At 35.8% G+C, this 14,050-nt stretch overlaps 1 protein-coding gene across 4 annotated transcripts in view; it reads right to left on the bottom strand.

Moving 5' to 3' along the window:
- The window catches only part of GALNT13 (polypeptide N-acetylgalactosaminyltransferase 13), a 540,886-nt gene that overhangs the window by 62,672 nt on the left and 464,164 nt on the right, over positions 1–14,050 (bottom strand). The gene's annotated exons all lie outside the window — the stretch shown is intronic.

The following is a 14,050-nucleotide window of genomic DNA, read 5'->3' on the forward strand; positions in this document are numbered from 1 at the left end:
TATCAACATTAAAAATGATTTGAATGAAATAATGATGAGAAGATTACATTTCTTAGATTACTTTGAAAAGGTCTCTGTTTAACCTGTTTCCTTTGAGATGAATAAGCAACCAGACTTGGGCATGTGCGTGTGCACGCGCGCGCGCACACACACACACACACACAAATGGCCCAGTACTTGGTATATACTGTCCCAATTAAGCAGCAAAACCTAACAATCCTATAAAATAATGAATAATTGTTTAGACCATCCAAATATCTGTAACTAATGTCATTATTTGAGTCACTGTATTCAAGAGGCAACACTCTTGAAGTTCATTACCTGTTAGTTTCCCCCTTCCCCCACTGTTCTTCAAACATTCTTCAGAATTTTTGTTTTTCCAAAATTAAATGCCTTAGTGTTGTTAGAAAGCATTCTGATGATGCTTAAGCAGCCAAACCATTTCCTTTTAAAAGGCAATATTGATTTTTCTAGCTGGTGTTTGGATGGAAAACAATAAGGTCTTTGGGCTTTTAAAACAGATAAATATTTGCTTTCAAAATAATTCTATTCAGAACTTCCAATCTGGAGTGTAACCTTTAAAAAAAGAGGCTGGAAAACATTTACAAAACAGATCACTACAAGAATTTCTCTTTGTATTAACTGCTACATGAATTGCAATGACCTAATAAACACTCTTGAAAATCATATATAGAGATGCTATATATAGAGTGGGGGGAGGGCAGAAAGAAAGGGAGACACAGAATCAAGAGAAGGCTCCAGGCTCTGGGCTGACAGCACAGAGCCCACACAGGGCTCAAACTCACGAACCATGAGATCATGGCCTTAGACAAAGTTGGATACTTAACCAACTGAGCCACCCAGGCACCTCTTTCCTAGAAGGCATTTATGAGTAATTTTCTGATTAAAAAGGAGTTTGAAGATTCATTTACATATGTTTTACATTAGATAAGAGAAAATGTTAATTGCCCACATCAGATTTGGCAACGATTTGGTTGGTGGAAAATGACAGATGCTATTAGAAGAAGCTAAAACCTTCTCACCTTACCACCTCTAAGCCACCCCTTGGCATTGCCACTACAACATGGGTTTGTCTTAGTCCTAGATAATTACTTTAAATTACTGTTAGAAATGTACCAAAATACTATGGGCTTATGTTAATATTTTGGTGTGGATGGCTTTTTCCCTCTGTTTTTACCCACATAGAAATCAGATACTATGAGGGTCAGTATCCAAAATACATAAAGAACTTACACTACTCAATAGCCAAGAAACAATCCAATTAAAAAACAGGCATAAGACATGAACAGAGTTCTCCAAAGGCCTGCAGATGACCATCAGACATGAAAAGATGTTCATCGTCATTTATCATCAGGGAGATCCAAATCAACATTACAGTGAGGTATTGCAAGTGTCAAAAACACAAGAAACAAAGTGTTGGCAAGTATGGGGAGAAAAAGGAACCCTCTTACACTGTTGTTGGGAATGCAAACTGGTGCACCCATTGTGGAAAACAGTATGGAGGTTCCTCAAAAAATTAAAAATAGAACTACCTTACAATCTAATCACACTACTGGGTATCCACCCAAAGAATATGAAAATACTAGGAGGGTACATACACCTCTTTTTTATAGCAGCATTATTTCCAATAGCCAAATTATGAAAGCAGCCAAGTGTCCATCAATAGATGAATACATAATATTATTCAGCCATGAAACAGAATGAAATCCTGCCATTTGCAATGACATGGATAGAGCTAGAGAGTATAATGCTAGGCAAAATAAGTCAGAGAAAAACAAATACCATATGATGTGTCTCATATGTGGAATTTAAGAAACCAAATGAGCAAAGAAAGAGAAAGACAAACCAAGAAACAGACTCTTAACTATAGAGAACAAACTGATGGTTACCAGAAGGGAGATTAATGGGGAGTGGGTGAAATAGGTGATGGGGATCAAGGAGTACATTTGTCATGATGAGCACTGGGTGATGTCTGGAATTGTTGAATCACTGTATATACACCTGAAACCAATATAACACTATATTAACTATACTAGGAATAAAATAAAACTAAAACTAAAAACAACTATTCATTGAGCCCTGAAAAAAAGTGATATGTGAGAGACAGCAGTGGTCACCCAACATTCATGTATTTTTCCACATTTCCAGCCCTTGCAGTTATTAGGCAAGGGTATTGACTAGTCCTGGGCAATAAGCTCTTAGGGGAAAGGGATAAATGTCACTTCTTGTCCTAAAGACAGAAGACCAGGTGTGACACCCTCTGGCTCTTTTTTCATCTATCATAGGGGCTAAGGAGGCCTTGTACCACAGTGGGTACGGCTACAAGATGGTAAGGCCTTTATTAGCCTGTGTCAATGAGACTGTGAAGTGGAGCCTGAATTATCCAGTTCCATGGCTTGAATTGATCCCCCCTCCCATCATCCTGGGTCATTGCTCTGTCCTCTATTCTGCTTACTCATTCTCCACTTGTTTCCCAAACTCTTATCTACAACCCAAACCTCCCTAAAGTACTTTATCCAATTGTTTACCTAGCAATTTCACTGGGATCTAAATAGGCCTCCCAAATTTGATATGTCCAAAATAGTCCTCTTGATTTTCCAGCTTCATTCATCTCCAGGGTTCTCCTTTCAGCAACTACCACAAATGTCCACCCATTTTCTCAGGGCAAAAACATAAGAGTAATTATCTTTAACTCATACACACACACATTCAGCTCATTAGCAATTCCTATTTGTTCTACACTCAAAATATGTCCTCAGCCCCTCAAAAATCCCCTTTGCCATCCTGGTTGCACAGTCTCTCATCTCTTGCCTGAACCAGCATTGAAACAGGCTCCTAAATAGTCCCCCGGGCACCTACAATTCTCCATCTATCCTTTATTCACTATTGCCTACTCCCTGGACAATACCATTGAAATATAAAGTCATGTCACTATCCTGCCCCAAAGCTTCCATTGATTTTTTTCATTGTGCTAAGAATAATTGACAATATCCCAGCCATTGCCTAAGATCCTTCATGAAATGAATCTTGATTATCTCTATTACCTAACCATCTGTATTCACTTCACTGTAGCCACAATGGCTTTTTTGTATTATTCTTTCCTTTTTTTCAAACATGCCAAGTTCTTTCCCAACTCACAGCTTCTACTTGTCCTTTTTCCTGTCTGGTATGGTAATAATCAGGACCCTCCATGAGTTGTCCTTCAGTACACTGAAGTGTCTGCTAAGACTTCACTTCTCAGAGTCATTTTGACCTTCCTACCTAAATGGATCCCTCCCTCCCATCATCCTGCATCATTGCTCTATCCTCTATTCTGTTTAATCATTCTCCAGGGTACTTATAACTAATTGACATTACATTATAAACTCTCTTATTATATCCCCAATAAAAATTTTGTATAAATTAATCTCTTGAAGCCCAGGGTATCCTATCTGATAATGTCTCGTGCGATGTGAATACTATGTAATATATGAAAAGAGCACAGTATGTAGTATAGTATACATTATTGGTATATAATAATTACTGAATACATATTGTATATTTTAATGGATATCTCTTGTTTCTGCATGCCTGACATCCATTCTGCCTTCTGATAAGGGCATTCAAATTCTCTTTGAGCAATCACTCCTCTCTCACTTTCAGTTTGTGTGAATTGATAACCACACCGCTCTTCCCATCTTTCCAGCTCCAACTGGGCACATTAACTAAAGGGATATCACCAGGGAATCTTGTTTAAATGCAGATTCTGATTCAATTGGTCTGAATGAGGCCTGAGAATCTGCATATCTAATAGGCTCCCAGGCGATGCTGTTGTTGTTCAGGCCAAATCCAAGTAACACCCAAGACAATCAAGGCTTTCCATTTTTCCATCTTACACATAACCCATCATGATGATTGGCTCAGGAATGGACCTATGAACCAGCCAGCCTAATAAAAATATATACTCTGAGAATTTTCTAGGACTATTACGAAGTTGAAGCTCTATTTCCTCTGGAATTGCTAGTTGTAAAGATGATTTAAGCCTGGAATTTCTGAGGCTACCATATAGAGAATGCCTAATACAGTGACATAAATACAGGAGTGAAATAAACACATAGATAGAAAAAGAAAGTGAAAAAAAGACAAAAATACAGGACAGAGGCCAAGCCAAGATTAAGTCTGCAGATATTTATTGTGTCCCAACTATATACAAGGTACATTTTCTAGACACTTGGGATATATCAATGAACAAATTAAAAATATCTTCCTCTATGGAGTCTACATTCTAGAGTAGAGAGACATAAACAGTAATACATTTGAAGGTGATACATGTTATGACAAAAATACACTAGTGTGAGGGAGGAATGTTGTAATAGAATTCATCTTAATATGCTATTATTTTTTTCAAAGGCAGCTTATAAAAGTTTCAAGTTTTTAAAGTACGTCTTTCAGTGAGACTTGCAGAGACACTGGGAAAGCTCTGACAGTTAGATAAAGCTTCATAATAAGTTAAAAAGATTATTTTTATCAACTCATGATTTGTAAGTGTGATTAATAGGTAAATAACAAGTACAGTTTTGTTATCCTTTATTTAATAACCTGTCCTTTGTTCATCATTTTAAAATCTATTTCAAGGTAGTATTAAATTTAGATATGTAGAGCAATCATGCTTTAAATTTTTAAATTGATAATAAATTGAAGATCAATAATCTCAGTTAAGTTTTTTCCTTAGTAGATGGCTAATAAGCCTATAGTTCTGGTTCCCTATAATCAAGGTACCTGATGACAGAATGGCCTGATTATAGGCCAAAGCTTAGAGTTTTATATGAAAGAATATATAGGGCGCCTGGGTGGCGCAGTCGGTTAAGCGTCCGACTTCAGCCAGGTCACCATCTCGCGGTCTGTGAGTTCGAGCCCCGCGTCAGGCTCTGGGCTGATGGCTCGGAGCCTGGAGCCTGTTTCCGATTCTGTGTCTCCCTCTCTCTCTGCCCCTCCCCCGTTCATGCTCTGTCTCTCTCTGTCCCAAAAATAAATAAAAAACGTTGAAAAAAAAATTAAAAAAAAAAAAAAAGAATATATATTGCAGCACAGCTTAATGTGGAGAGAAGGGGAAATTATTTCCTTCAATCAGGAATATGTAAGTAGATCAATGGTATGTATATCTAATTATCAAAATACATATATTGAAACAATTAGGTCTATATGAGAATATGGAAAAATGTTAATAAAATACAGATAATTTAAATATATATAAATATTTTATTGTCATAACTAAATAAAACAAATGTGAAACAAAAAACAGAAAAAAAAAAGCACATTCCCTTTGCTACTAAAGGAGAGGAAAAAAAACTTTTAAAAAAATCTATTTTTTCCTTAAGCACACTTAAAACTATGCAGCTAATCAGTGTTTTTTATGTACAATGATATCATATTAACAATATACTTGTATATTATAGTAGGCCATTATGCATAGTTTCAACTCAATTTTTTAATATATTTTCAAGATTAATAGAAAATCACCTTCTTTCTTTTTTCTTTTTTTTATTTTCTTATTTACTTTGAAACTTTATCAGGAGCTTTATGGATGAAGATCTGCATTTCTTTCTCCTCAAAAGTATTCATAATAAAAAATCATTTTTAAATATTTATCTACTTATTTTGAGAGAGAGAGTGAACACAAGCAGGGGAGAAGCAGAGAGAGAGGGAGAGAGAGAATTCTAAACAGTCTCTGCGCTGTCAGCATAGAGCCAGATGTGGGGCTTAAACTCAGGAACTGTGAGATCATGACCTAGGGCAAAACCAAGAGTTGGTTGCTTAACCAACTGAGCCACCCAGGCACCCCTAAAAATCATTTTTAAGCCACTTAGAGATTATTATATTCTAGAGTATTTAAATACTATATTTCAAATTTTTTTAACTGAAAACTATTCTTTTAAGTCACCATTTTAATTTTTATCTGTTCTTGATATACACACAAATTACCCAGGCTCATAACCACTCACTAGGAAGTTACTGGGTAGAATTACATTAACAGGCTGATGGCACATGCCAGCTAATAATATATAGTGATTATCTGTTGAATTTATTATTTCCTATTACTGCAATTTTATTTTAATGGAATAAAAATGAGGTAATGAATTGTGCAATGATTATAGCTTCTACTGAGAGATATATCACATAGAAGCTGCAAATAAAAGACAACTTCTCAATTTATTTAAGTCTGTCTGATTCCATAGTCAATAGTTTGGGCAGGTCTTGAGGCTACATTTTCTAGGTAATTGCCTCAAACTTCAGTTCAATTTGGTAATAAAAACCTCATTTTCAACTGCTTACTCCCAGATCAAGGAGAATATGGGAAATAAGAAAAGTGAATCTTTGCAATGGCCTTTAAAAATAAAGGTCAATTTAGTATCATTTAAGGCAAATGGACTATAAAATCTATGGTAGGAAAAAAATATCCAAGTAAGGATGTTCAAGGCAGTGTTTAGAACACTAGAACAGCCAGATTATGTAGTCATCTTCTCCGTATTCTATGGAAAACGCAAGGAGATACGGAGCCAATAAAAATACCAGTGATCTAGGGGCACCTGGATGGTTCAGTAGGTTAAACGTCTAACTTCAGCTCAGGTCATGATCTCGTGATTCGTGGGTTCGAGACCCATCAGGGTTTGTTCGGACAGCTCAGAGCCTGGACCCTGCTTTGGATCTGTGTCTCCCTCACTCTCTGCCCCTCCTCGCTCACCCTCTGTCTCTCTTTCTCTCAAAAAATGAATAAACATTAAACAGATTTTAAAAAAATACCACTGATCTACTTGAATGAATTTGTTTTTTATCCCCCAGCAGTAAGGAAAAGTTTGCACACAATTTATATATTGGTCTTTTTAAAACCTCTTACAGGGGCACCTGGGTGGCTCAGTGGGCTAAGCGCCCAACTTCAGCTCAGGACATGATCTGGTGGTTTGTGAGTTTGAGCACCATGTCGGGCTCTGTGCTGACAGCTCAGAGCCTGGAGCCTGCTTCAGATTCTGTATCTCTCTCTCTCTTTGCCCTTTCTCTGCTCACACTCTGTCTCTCACTCGGTCAAAAAAAAATATAAAAACATTTAAAAATTAAAAAAAAAACTTCTTATAGTTATTTGAGATATATTCATTGCAGATAATTCTAAAACATTAATAAATATGTAAAGTAAAATAAAAATCAATTGTAATATGGCTATATTTACCTTATGGTATTGATTTTTCTAGATTTCTATTTGTGTATAACTGTAAGATACATTTCTTACAAAAAATGATTCTGTAATATGTATAATGTAATATTAACTTGCAATGTAATTTTTTGCTAAAACAGTATGTCATGATAACTTTTCAGGTCAACGAAACTCTTCTATACCTTGGTTTTTAATGCCTCTGTGGTATTCTATTTTACGAATTAGTAATAACTTAATCCATTTCCTATACTTGGACATTCAAGTTATTTCTAATTTTGGACTTTAAAATCAATTAACATCTTTGCACATTTTTATCATGCCTTTTATTTCATTAGGATAATTTTTTAGAAGCAATGTATTTTGATAAATTATGTGATTTCAAGACATATATGTGTGTGTGTATATTTGTGTGTGTGTATGTATATATATATATATATATATATATATATATATACACATATATATAATATATATTATATATATAAATATATATAAATTATATATATGTATATTATATATATATATATATATATATATATATATATATATATAAAACTAACCTACTTTCCAGAAAGGTTCAAATTTATATAACTTCTTACAGTGTAGGAAGCTAATTTCCCTTCCAGAACACTGGCTATTTTAATTTATCCTTTAATTTACCATTTTTTAAATAATGTGAAGGTAAATGGTATTCTATTACTATTTAAAATTGATTACTAGTGACTTCTGGGGAAGATGGCAGAAGAGGAGTATGGTAAGCTCACCTCATCCCATAGATACAACTAGATAACACCTACATGACTATAAATAACCCAGAAAACAATGAGAAGACTGGCAGAACAGACTCTCCACAGCTAAATGTACAGAAAAGGCCACATCAAAGAGGTTAGGAAGGCGGGGGAGGAGGTCAGGAGCTAAATAGACCCGTGGGACTGTATACCGGAGGAAGGGATGCCATGGGCACAGGAAGAGAAAGAAACAGACCTTCATACCAGGCACCCCAGCCACAGGGAACTCACATAGGGAAGACAATCCCCATAATATTTGCCTTTGAAAACCAGAGGGGCCTAATTTCATAAGTTCTTACAATTAGGAGGGCTTAATTATAACTTTAAAAATCAGCAGGTTGAACTTTAGCGTAGAAGCAACAAGTTGAAAAATGCCTGTTGTATACGAGAGGGAGATTTGTTTACTAATCTCAAAGCTTATGCTGGAGAGGCAGGGATCCTTGAGAGACTTCTTTAAGAACAAAAGATCTGGCAGGTGCCATTTCTCTTCTCTGGCCCCCAGCCTAGATACACAGGCACCTACAGGAACTAGCATGCCCCCTCCAGCCAGGCCTCAGCTCCAGGCACCTTCCCACAGCAGACGTGCGAAAACTTTCCTAGCACCCCATGCCCTGTACCTGCATTCTCCCGTAGACCTATTTTCTCCAATATGATCTCAGCTAGAGCCCATCCACGGTGGTGCCACAAGCCTGGCAGTGTATAAGCAGCCCCAATAGGGGCCAGCATCACTCCAAAGTAACTCCTGCCCTGGGGAGATAGGAAGACAACCATATGCTCCAGTACAACTGCAGTCTCTGCAATGGGCTGGAGGCAGAAATCTGGTCTGACTGCAGGCCCCATGGACCAACAAATACTTCCCAGGAAACTAGTCTTACCACTTTTATTCAACATAGCACTAGAAATCCTGGCCATAGCAATCAGACAAGAAAAGTAAATAAAAATCCATCCAAATTGTAAGGAAGAAGTAAAACTTTCACTATTTGCAGATGACATGATTGTGTGTGTGTGTGTGTGTGTATATAGATATATATAGAAAGACTCCATGAAAAAAAACTAGAACAAATAAATTCATAAGGTTGCAGATACAAAATCAATATACAGAAGTGTATTTCATTTCTGTACATTAATGAAGCAGCAGAAAAATTAATAAAAGGATCCCAATTAGAATTGTACCCAATATAATAAAATACCTAGGAATAAACTTAAAGGAGGTGAAAGACCTGTGCTCTAAAAATTATAAAACATTGATGAAATTAAAGATGACACAAAGACCTGGAAATCAACACTTAAAAATAATTCAATTTTATTTATTGGTTTGCCTTTAAAAAAGGCAAACCAAAACCACAATGAGATGTCACCTCACACTTGTCAGGATGGCTAAAATTGAAAACAGAACAAACTACAAGTGTTGATGACAATGTGGAGAAAAGGGAACCCTTTTGCACTCTTGGTGGGAACACAAACTATTGCAGCTACCATGGAAAACAGTATGGAGGTTACTCAAAAAAATTAAAAGTAGGGGCACCTGGGTAGCTCAGTGGGTTAAGTGTCCAACTTCCACTCAGGTCATGATCTCACTTCCTTCGTTGGGCTCTGTGCTGACAGCTTGGAGCCTAGAGCTTGCTTCAGATTCTGTGTCTCCCTCTCTCTCTCTCCCCCCCCTCCCCTGCTCACACTCTGTCTCGGTCTCTCTCTCAAAAATAAACATTAAAAAAATAAAACTGATTACTACTGAGAATTTTTCTGGTAACCTTGCTAATTTTTTCTTTTATGAATTGCCTATTCTTCCCCTTTTCTCAGATCTCCATAGAAGTGTTCACTTTTTGATGTTTAAGCACCCCTGATATAAATATATTTGGGGGGTGGGGTGTCCGGGTGGCTCAGTCAGTTAAGTGTCTGACTTCAGCTTAGGTCATGATCTCACCTTTTGTGAGTTTGAGTCCTGCATCTGGCTCCATGCAGACAGTATGAAGCCTGTTTGGGATTCCCTCTCCCTCTCCCTTTCTCTTTCTCTCTCTTCCTCTCTCTCCCTCCCTCCCTCTGTCTCTCTGTCCCTCCTCCCACTCATGCACAATCTCACACAAAAAAGTGAAGTACAGTAAAACATTAGTCTGTAACTTGTTCTGCAAGCATTCTGCAAAATGAGCAAACATTTCTAATAAATTTTAACTTGATAAATGAGTGGTATCTTGCATCACTTCATAAACACTGAATGTCACATGATTACAATTGAGCCAATCCGTGGTTCTTCTCTTTCTCTCACTCACTGTGGGATTGTGGGTGATCATCCCTTATGCCAATGCTTAGTCTCAGGCCACAGTGTTTGGCAGAAATCTGATTTTTCAAAACATTGGAAGGTGCCCACAACTGTCACTAGTGTATTTTTTTGTCACTTCAAAGCACCTATGGACAGTCCTTTGCTTTTCCATGCAAGAGTAGCTTAGAAATGCTTTGCTTCATTCTAGGTCAGGCTGCCTGCAGATATAGACCCTTTCCTCTGCTGCCTTATTGCTAGTTACATTACCAGTATATGACAAGAGTTTATTAATACTGTACTGTAGTCAACATCTGTGCGAGCATATATAATGTCCCTCATGCAGAAAAAGGTTGAAAAGAAAGGTGGTAAGAAGGAGATAATTACGTTGGAAGTTAAGAAGGGAACCATATAGAAGTACAAACGAGGTAGGCGAGTGGCCGAAATTGCAAGGTTTCATAAGAAGTCCTCGTCTGCATTTCATCTGGAGAGGAGGAGATTTTATAAGAAGAAGAAGAGGAATCGTTCACTTCAAATGAGGTTAGGTATATGTGTAAAATGTGAGAAACAGTGCAAAATTTTGTAGAAAAGCACCAACCAAATAAGGCTGTAGCAGTGTGAGCAGTGAATCTTTTTAATGACACTGCAATGTCACATTTCTGTGAAATCCTCAAAAGGCAGTAAAAGCAAGTGTCATCGGATAGGTTCCTATAAAAGTTGCACGAAAAGAAAAAGATTCCACTGAGCCAATAGATAGTGATGATTCCGTTAGTGATAGTGAAAGTCATACTACATGATAACCCTCCTCTCTCTCGTCTCCCTCACATCAGCCATGAAAGTTTTCAAAGGTAAGTGCAGGTTAATGTCTTTATTTTTCTTTATATTTTGTATTTTATTATTTTGTATTAAATACTGTAATAATTTTTATATGAATATTTTGGGGTTTTGGAACGAATCATGTGAGTTTCCATTATTTCTTATGGCGAAATTTGCTTTGATTATACACATGCTTTGGATTACAAGTATACTTCCAGACTGAATTATGCTCACAAACCAAGATTTTACTCTATACTGGGGACATCTCTTGTAAATATTTAAATTTTCAAGTGTTTTTTGCAGTACAAAACTTTCCCTTTGTTTTCTGCCCTTTATATTATGCTTAGAAAGGCCCTTACTATCCTAAGATGTAAAAAATGCCTAGCTATATCTTCTAACATTCCTAAAATTTTTCACTTCATATCTTTTTTCATTTAATCATCTGAAATTCATTTTAGTGTATCTCCAACCATGTTCCTTTTGGCTTTTGCTGTTTTTGTTTCTTAGTACATATAGTATACATATTTTTTAAAATGATTCACTTGTCTTTCTTTCAGTTTGCTTTAATTAAGGACACTTAACTAGCTCTGTAATATATCTTATTGAACCATCTGTAGGCTATCCACTTTTGTAACCTAAATTTTATCTAGGATCAACTTAGTTTAATATAGAGCTGGGATTTTATTTTTTTAAGTTTATTTATTTTGTGAGAGAAAGAGGGAGAGAGTGTGTGTGTGCACAAGCAGGGGAAGGGTAAAGAGAGAGGAGAGAGAGAATCCCAAGTAGGTTCCATGCTGCCAGTGCAGTAGAGCTATGCTTTTAGATGACATTATTTTGACCCCTCTGAAATCTAAACGAGAATTTGCTTTATGATATTGGTTTTAATTAAGGGTAAATTAACAAAAAAAACCCTGCATTATGGATAAGCTGAGGTCCTTGAGTATCTCATCACATAACATTGTTTGCTTTGTTTTTAATAAGAAGCCTCAGTAGCAATTTCTTTTATGAATCTAGAAACAGGAAAGGTTGTATTTTTCCTTAACAACTAATATGTTTTTATCCTATAAACACTGATAACTTTATAGCTGATAAGGTAGCTTTCTATATTCTCTCCAGTGTATCATATGAATTTAGAATTTAGGAAGACATCTCAAACCATTCTTGGTTTAGGACAAACATCCATCCAACCACTGATGGCATAGTATGGTTTGGTTCGATAGCAGAAGTATTAGAAAAATACAAACAGCATTATTTAAAGGACTTCATTCTCAAAATTCCACAATAAACACTTTTGTGTATACTTTCTCATTAAGTCTCTATAACTTCTCTATTATGGTGGCTTTGGTTTAAGGATGAAAGTTAAATAACTTGCTCAAGCTTACCTAGAAAATAGCAGGAGAAGGATTAGAAGTCACTCATACTCATCTAATATTTAACTCCATGCTCTTACCCACCATTCTGGAATGGGAGCAAAACACTGGAGAAACTTTGAAAAAAATCTATACAGAGATATCATTCTCTAGATGGCAGTACAAAACATGGTAATTATCATTCCTTGACGTATAGAATAGGATCCACTTGGCAAATTCTCCCTGTCTCAACAGATCAATGTGATCCAGGATACTGGACAAACTTGAATTTACAGAGACAAATGATCAGTAATGATATAAGTGGAATTTATTCTGCTGATCTGACAACTAAATACAAGCTGGAAAGTTTCAGTGTGCAATTGACTAACCAATGTATTTCTGTAAAGTGCTTCACAAATTGTACATTATTCATCACTAGTTCCATAGAATGCTAGATATAACTGTGTCTTCAGTTCTTGACACATACCATATTATTATATCATCCCTGAAATAGTGATATATTTTATAATCAACGTTATCTTACATTTGCTCCTTGCATCTTACATTTGAGAAAAGACAACTGTAGTGTAGGCATGGCTTGACCATGTGCAAACTTGTTTTTCTCTTTGTGGTAAACTAGCAAATTGCAATTTTAGTAATTAATTAATGAGCATTTAAATCAATGGGCATTTAAATACATCCCTATTGCCTGAAAAACTTCCATTTGATACTTCTAGTAAAACTAAGAAAGTGTCAGGGTACCTGGCTTGCTAAGTCAGTAGAACATGCAACTTGATCTCGGGGTTGTGAATTCAAGCCCACGTTGGGTGTTAGAGAATACTTAAAAAAAAATCAAGAAAGTACCAAAATGAAAATTTGCCAAATGGTTGCAGGGACTTGAAAGAAAATCCCAGGGATGACAATGTTTGTAGACATATTACATCACCGATCATCTTGATGGCATTGAGAACAGAGTAGATGGAAAACACGTACATACCAGCAAATCTGACCCAAAAAGTGATTCAAAAGAGTCAACCTCAAAATATGAAGTTTCTTGATCAATTTACTTTTCTTGTTTAAAAAAAAATTCTATGTATGTACAAGAATGAGATATGATCAAAAAGCTGTCTGAATTAGTTTGTGCCTGAAACACTTTAAAAGGGACACAATAATTCTAAGTGATGAGGTTTTATACTATAGTTTAATTGGAACTTTTTATTAGTGGTATATAATAAAATGGTGATCTTTAAATTGACAGCTTAAGTTAGATTAAATGCAGTACTTACACATTTATTATCTGGTCATATTTTAATAAAAACAATGACTTAAACACAGGTAACCTTACTACAGGACTTCTCATAACCTTTCTTATGATGAAGAGTATTAAAAATATCCTAACTGGATAATATTTCCCAAACTTATTTGTCCTTTTCCAAAATTTTGAGACAATGCTCCATTGAAAACATTTTGAGAAACACAGCTTTATTGTGTTTTCTATGTCTAAACCAATACATTAGTCATTCACAGGACATAAACTGATATTAGAGAAAAATCTTTGTGGGGAAAAATTCTATATGCTTTTCAATTTTTTTTATTAGGAAGTTTCCATCTTAAGATTTTAATTAAACCAAGAAAA

This window comes from Neofelis nebulosa, chromosome 2 (assembly GCF_028018385.1).
Source record: "Neofelis nebulosa isolate mNeoNeb1 chromosome 2, mNeoNeb1.pri, whole genome shotgun sequence".
In the NCBI taxonomy this organism is placed as follows: domain Eukaryota; kingdom Metazoa; phylum Chordata; class Mammalia; order Carnivora; family Felidae; genus Neofelis; species Neofelis nebulosa.